The 6,421-nt window shown below is 35.1% G+C and overlaps 1 pseudogene; it reads left to right on the forward strand.

Moving 5' to 3' along the window:
• The first annotated feature begins 3,613 nt into the window (after positions 1-3,613).
• On the forward strand, positions 3,614-4,856 carry LOC107865532 (annotated as a pseudogene).
• The last annotated feature ends 1,565 nt before the right edge of the window (positions 4,857-6,421 follow it).

The raw sequence follows: 6,421 nt of genomic DNA on the forward strand, positions 1-6,421 counted from the left end.
CTAATTGTGTTTCACATGTTGGTATCTTTTGTTCATTTAAGACTCAATTCTATGAAAATCTAGTGTATGCATCCTTTGCAACATGGTTTAAAAATGAGATTCGTAAGTGTATTAATATTTCTATAAAGTTTAAACATTTACATATTTCTCAACTAATATATATATATATATATATATATATATATATATATATGTTTGTATGTATGTATAATATTTTTAGGTACACCATTTCCCAAATGCAGCCGCATACGATCATCTCTTGAGAGATATTTCTTTGGGTCCAGTTGAAGCTCATGCAATGTCCCAATACACAGTAAATGAGTTTAAATTTTCCACCAAACAACACTCCAGAACAAGTAAAACAAACAATAGTGGTGTTTGGGTTAAGGGTGATGATGATGTTGATTACTTTGGCATTATAGACGAGATCTTAGAACTAGAGTGTGCTTGTTTCCCAATAAAAAAAATTGTCCTCTTTGTATGCAAGTGGTTTGATCTAAGCGCAAGAGGCGCAAAAGTACATAAAGAGTATAACAGCATTGAAGTGAAGCACAATAGGCCATATCCTATTTACGATCCATTTGTTCTAGCGAAAATGCTAAACAAGTTTATTATGCTCCTTATCTATTGCGTAATGAAAAGTCTAATTGGTGGGCTGTAATCAAAACAAAGCCTATTGGACGGATGGAAGTTGAGAATGTGTCGGAGACTGTGTATCAGAATGAAATGCAGTGGACGTTGACTTAGTGGATAATTTGAATCACCCGGAAAATATATTTGAAGAAGTTAATATTGTGGAAGAAGAGGCTGAGTGGGTAGGAGATGAGGAAACCTCCGAAGAGGGTGAATAGTTTAGTGGAGAGTCTTCAAAAGAGGAGGATTAGTTGTGTAGGTTGTATTAATTATGTATTGATATCTTTATTCTTTGTATTATATATTTAGCTTTATGTTTCTTGTTTAAGAATGATATGTAATATACTGTTTAATTTAAGATTGTTGTTTTCACTTTCACTTTTTTCACTAAAGTGAAATAATTTTTCGGAAAAAAGGAAAAAATTTATATGGCCAAACGGCTACTAAATCAATTAAAGTTGAATTTAGGAAGATTTGAAAAAGTCTACAAATAAATATGAAAGAGTTAGAATAAGAAAAATATAAGCAAAGAGTTAGAATAAGAAAAATATAAGCAGTATCAAAATTTTTAAAGTTTTAAGTAAGTAATGAAAGATTTTCTAAAAATTTAACTTTAAAAATAAGGAAAGATTTTAAATATATATATATAAAAAAATAACCGTATTACAAAGAGGGTTCAAGTCGATGCATTTTTCTTAGCTTCTAGCAACGAGTATAAAGGTTACTACATGGCAAATGCAAAAGTGATATTCATTGAAACTTCTGGTGGTGTATATATATACATACATATATATATACACACACACACACACCAACAACAACAAACCCAGTGTAGTCCCACCAAGTGGGGTCTGGGGAGGGTAAAATGTACGCAGTCCATACCGCTACCTCCGAAGAAGTAAAGAGGTTGTTTCCGATATATATATATATATATATATGTACATTCATATGCCTTTATTATAAGATATATGTTATATTCACATTATTATATTAAAGTCCTTTTCATTAAAAAGCTAATAATTATTAGCTGTTTAGCCTCGAATTTGAATGCCGATCACGTCGAAGATTATTCCACACGTGATCGGCATTATCGTTTTACGAGGCATTTATCGACATGCAAACTTTTAGTCATCATCTTTGTCTAGGCCGCAGAAACATTTTTTGAATATCCTATTTTCCGCCAATTTCTGCTTGATTTGGCTTGTCTTAATTTATTCTTCTTGTTTTTACTTTTCCTTATTCTTCTTTCTTTGTTATTGTTTGGTTGATTATCGTAATGAGTTAGTTTCGGGGCTGGATCTGGATCTTCTTATCATTCTGGAAATGGAGTTAGAGTTGGAAGCAGTGGATTTTTTGGTCCATGTGCTAATAATCAACCCGTTAACCAAGATCATTATTTAGAGAAAGACCCTACGGGTCGATATGTTCGGTTAATTAACTTTACTCTCTATTATTTTTGATGTTACTTCTTCTTTATGCCTTAAAATTTTGGACATTGCTTCATTTCTACAGTGTTACTGGAATGCAACCATTCCAAAATTAAAGATTTATATTGTCATCGGAATATAGCCCAATTGTTTACGTTAGTTTATGCTTAAATGTTTGTTTTCTTGTTATTTTTTTATAAATTATGTTTAGTTGCAAAATTAAACTCATTTCCCGTTTTAGCATATATAGCACATTATACTCAACATAGATGCTTTGAGGTGGTCTTAGCGCAAAGGTGAACAAAAGCATATTACACCGCTCATAAGTCGTTTCTTCTTAAGTTAATTTTAATTTTTGGCCCTTCTGCATAATTGTTAATCCATAAACATAATTATGTTGGGTTCAATTGGTGTGAATGAAAAATGAAGGGACACAACCTTTGAGGAAAATACATATTGTTTTGGAAAAAGAGTGATTGTTCGGATAGTTGTGTTTGTTCAGAAAAAGATACAATGTTTCAAATGAACTGACATGACTTTTCCAAAAGATACACCTTTTCGGATGAACCATTGCCACCTTTCGTAAGGGGCACTTGATGGCTCTATAAACCTGCATTTATCCACAGGTTTGTGTACGGAAATTTTTCTGCAATAAAACTCTTCTTGTTTTCTGAAAATATACTTCGTGTGATCATCAAATCGTTGAGTGAGTTTGAAGAGATTCCAATTGTTTGAGGTACCGCTACAGTTGGTTTGTTTTGTCCATTTCTCCTGGGAGGAAAATTCCGCAACCTCGAGTACTTGAGGGGAATTATTTCTTTAAGGACACTCCGTGAATTTGGAGGACTTGACCATTTCTGTTTCATCTAATTAAATTTCTGGAAAAAAAATTCTTTGAAAGATCTTTTTGTGTTATTTATTGCAATGTATTCGGGTATAAGAATCTGTAATTTGACACAATAACTTCAACACTAGTTCAAGTTTAAAATAAGAACACTATAAAGTACAACAACACCCTCATTGTACCGGAGGTTTTGGAATCTTCCTCCCATGATAAAATGACTTTCAATCCAACTATAGTGATACCTCAAATAATTATATTCAATGAACGATTTGATTGATCACACAGAATTTTCTTGAAGACAAGAAGAGAGTTTGTATTTCAAAAAATTCGTGTCTAAACATGTGGATGAAAGCAGTAGGTTTATATAGCCTATCAGATGTCTATTCGAAAAGGTGGAAATAGTTCACTTTAAAAGGTGTGATCTTTCTGGAAATTCATGTCTGTTCATCCAAAGAATGTGTCTTTTCCGAACAGACATACCATTTCACACAAAACAGTGTGTCATTTCATTGAAGGGTTCCATCCCTTCCGAAGCATCACTTCGTTTCTACATTGCATTTCGAAACAATATCAACCAATGCATGCATGCGTATCAATGGAGGATAAAAAATACAGAAAAGTTGCTTTTTTCCCTTTGGTATTTCCGGATTAAATTTCTGTCAAATAAACTTTGTCCAAAAAGATAGATCTCATCGATCATTTTCCAAAGATGAAGCCGAAGCCAAAGCCGAGCGAGCGGCGACGGCTGTTCCAGAGTGTTATTTCACTGACAATTATTTATATTTATCACCTTCTTGTGTTTCCTCTACAGTTTCGGCAGGGTGCATTCAAGACTGTGTATGTTCCTAAACTTAATTGCTGATTTTTTATTATTCCTTTCTATAGCACTAATTGTGTATTCAGAGCATAAAGCGTTTTGTCTTTTTTTTAAAAAAAAAAAAATGTGTTTCAGCTACAAGGCATTTGACTTACATGATCGTATTGAAGGCGCATGGAGCCGAGTGAAAGTCGAGGACGTTTTGCAGTCACCTGACAAGTTGGGAAAGTTATATGTGGAGATGCATCTTCTTAGAAAATTGAAGCATGGCAATATAATGAAGTTCTAAGATTCATGGTTTGATGACAAGAAGAGAACAGTTAATATGATCACTAAACTCTTCACATCTGGGAACCTGAGGTTGTGAGTTTCTCATAGTTCCTCATTTTCTTTGCTTACAAATTGTGTTGTCATACAATAAATATGTAAATTGTACTTATCAGATACCGCAAGAAGTATAGAAGTGTTGATACGAAGGCAATAAAGAATTGGGCAAGAAGGTACTTCAAGGGTTAAAGTATCTTCACAGTTACAACACTCCTATCTTTCATAGGGACTTGAAGTGTGACAACATATTTGTCGATGGAAATACTGGAGAAATTAAGATTGGGGACCTTGGATTGGCTACCATTATGGAGCATCCTACTTTTAAGAGTATTGTTATGGATACTTCCCTCTCTTTTAAAACACTAACTTTATCTATTCCTTTGAAGGGATCCCGGAATTTAAGGCCCCAGAGTTTTACGAAGAAGAATATAATGAACTGGTTTACATATATTCCTTCGGCATGTGTATGTTGGAACTAGTAACCTTTGAAGATCCTTACAGTGAATGCAAAAATCCTGCTCAAATTTTTAAGAAAGTTAGCTCGGTAAGTTTGATAAAGTTTCTTCTTTAAGTTGTATAGGCATTACATGTTTTAGTGAATCGAAGCAACTTTATTTATTCTCAGGGTGTTAAACCTGCTTCCCTCGGCAAAGTTACTGATCCCCAAATCAAAGCATTCATCGAGAAATGCCTGGTTCCTGCTTCGCTGAGGTTGCCTGCCAAGGACCTTCTAAAAGATCCATTTCTTCAGATTGAGAATTTAAATGAGCCCACCCATAATCTGTTTCTAGATTTTTCTAACAACTAAAGAGCTAAGAGATTCTCGGCTAGGATGTCCTAGACGCTGGTGCGAAAGTGAAGCAGGCAGAATTTTAGCAAAGAGACCAATGCTGGAAGAGCTGGATGGAGCGACACGTAGAGGATAGAGGGACCCAGAATTATTACAGTGGAGTAATGTTGTTCCGGTCTTCATGTCCTTGACAAAAAAACCACAGTCAGTAAAGTGAATAAAACAATTATTTTTAGCACATAAGCGTTGAATAGAAAGTAGATTTTTAATGAGGGATGGGACATATAATACATTCTTTAAAAGAAAAGGTTTAGAGGTTGTTGAAAGAGTAGAAGATCCAATAGATTTAATTGGGAGAAGAGTACCATCTCCAACCATAACTTGAGAAGAACCAGGATAAGGAGTGTGAGAAGTAAGAGTAGAAGGATCAGGAGTCATGTGTGCAGATGCCCCTGGATACCAAACTGTTGGTTGAACCTCCTCCAAATTCATGGAAGCAAATGATTGAGGAATATTGTTAGCCACAAAGGAATGATTGAACCTGTTTCTACACTCCAACGCAGTGTGATTATAGTAAAAACAAATTTGACATTGCTTAACGAGAGAGAAAGGGGATTTACCTAAAATACCAGTACTAGGGGAAGGAGGCCGAGATTGTTGTTGGAAACCATACCATGAAGAGTTCTGGTAACCTCGGCCTCTACTGTGTTGACCCTTATTATTTCTACCACAGTTCCGTCCATTGTAGTGTCCTTTTGCAAATTGATATGACTGATTTCCATTAACAAATGATGACAAATTAGAGGTGTTCTTGCCTTGAGTGGCCACCAACAAAGCGGTTTGAGAATTTGACTCTGACGAAGTATTTGCATTAATGTGAGCTTGTTCAGTAAGAAGGAGTAGTCGTAATGCAATGATGGAAGAAAGTGTGCCAGTAGCATTTAATCGAGACACAAAGGTACGATAAGATGAAGGTAATCCTTGCAGCTCTAGAGTGACTAGATCATCATCAGTTACAGGTTTACCAATTGCTCTGAGAGAGCAGGAAATCGGGTGAAGTTTTTGAAGATAATCCTCCATAGAAAGGGACCCTTTTTTAAAGTTTTGGAATTTAGACTTGAGGTGAATTATAGAGGAAGAGACTTGATCTAAATATAGGGAGGCTAAGGTGTCCCAAGATTTTTTTGATGTCTCACAAGTACAGTCCAAAAGTTTGTCAAGAACAGCAGAAGAGAGGGGTGCATTAATCCAACTTAATGCAATAGTATCACACTGAATACATAGCCTGAAATTAGCGTGTTTTGGTGGTAGACATAGTATGGTTCCATCTACTAAGGAAAGAAGATTGTGAATTTTAAGGACGGTGAGAAAAACTTTCTTCCAAGTAATGCAGTTGACGTATGTCAATTCAATAGGAACAAAACCTTTGATATTGGAAACTGTTGGAGGGATTTGGAAGGCCAAGAGAAGATTGATTTATGGCAGTTTGAGCAGAGGCAGTGGTGGTCTGAGATGAGGAAATTTCTGAAGCCATGGAAAGGATCGTTTAAGGCTTTGATACCAAGATGAAATAGATAAAGTGA

The sequence above is a fragment of the Capsicum annuum genome, chromosome 11, assembly GCF_002878395.1.
Source record: "Capsicum annuum cultivar UCD-10X-F1 chromosome 11, UCD10Xv1.1, whole genome shotgun sequence".
In the NCBI taxonomy this organism is placed as follows: Eukaryota; Viridiplantae; Streptophyta; class Magnoliopsida; order Solanales; family Solanaceae; genus Capsicum; species Capsicum annuum.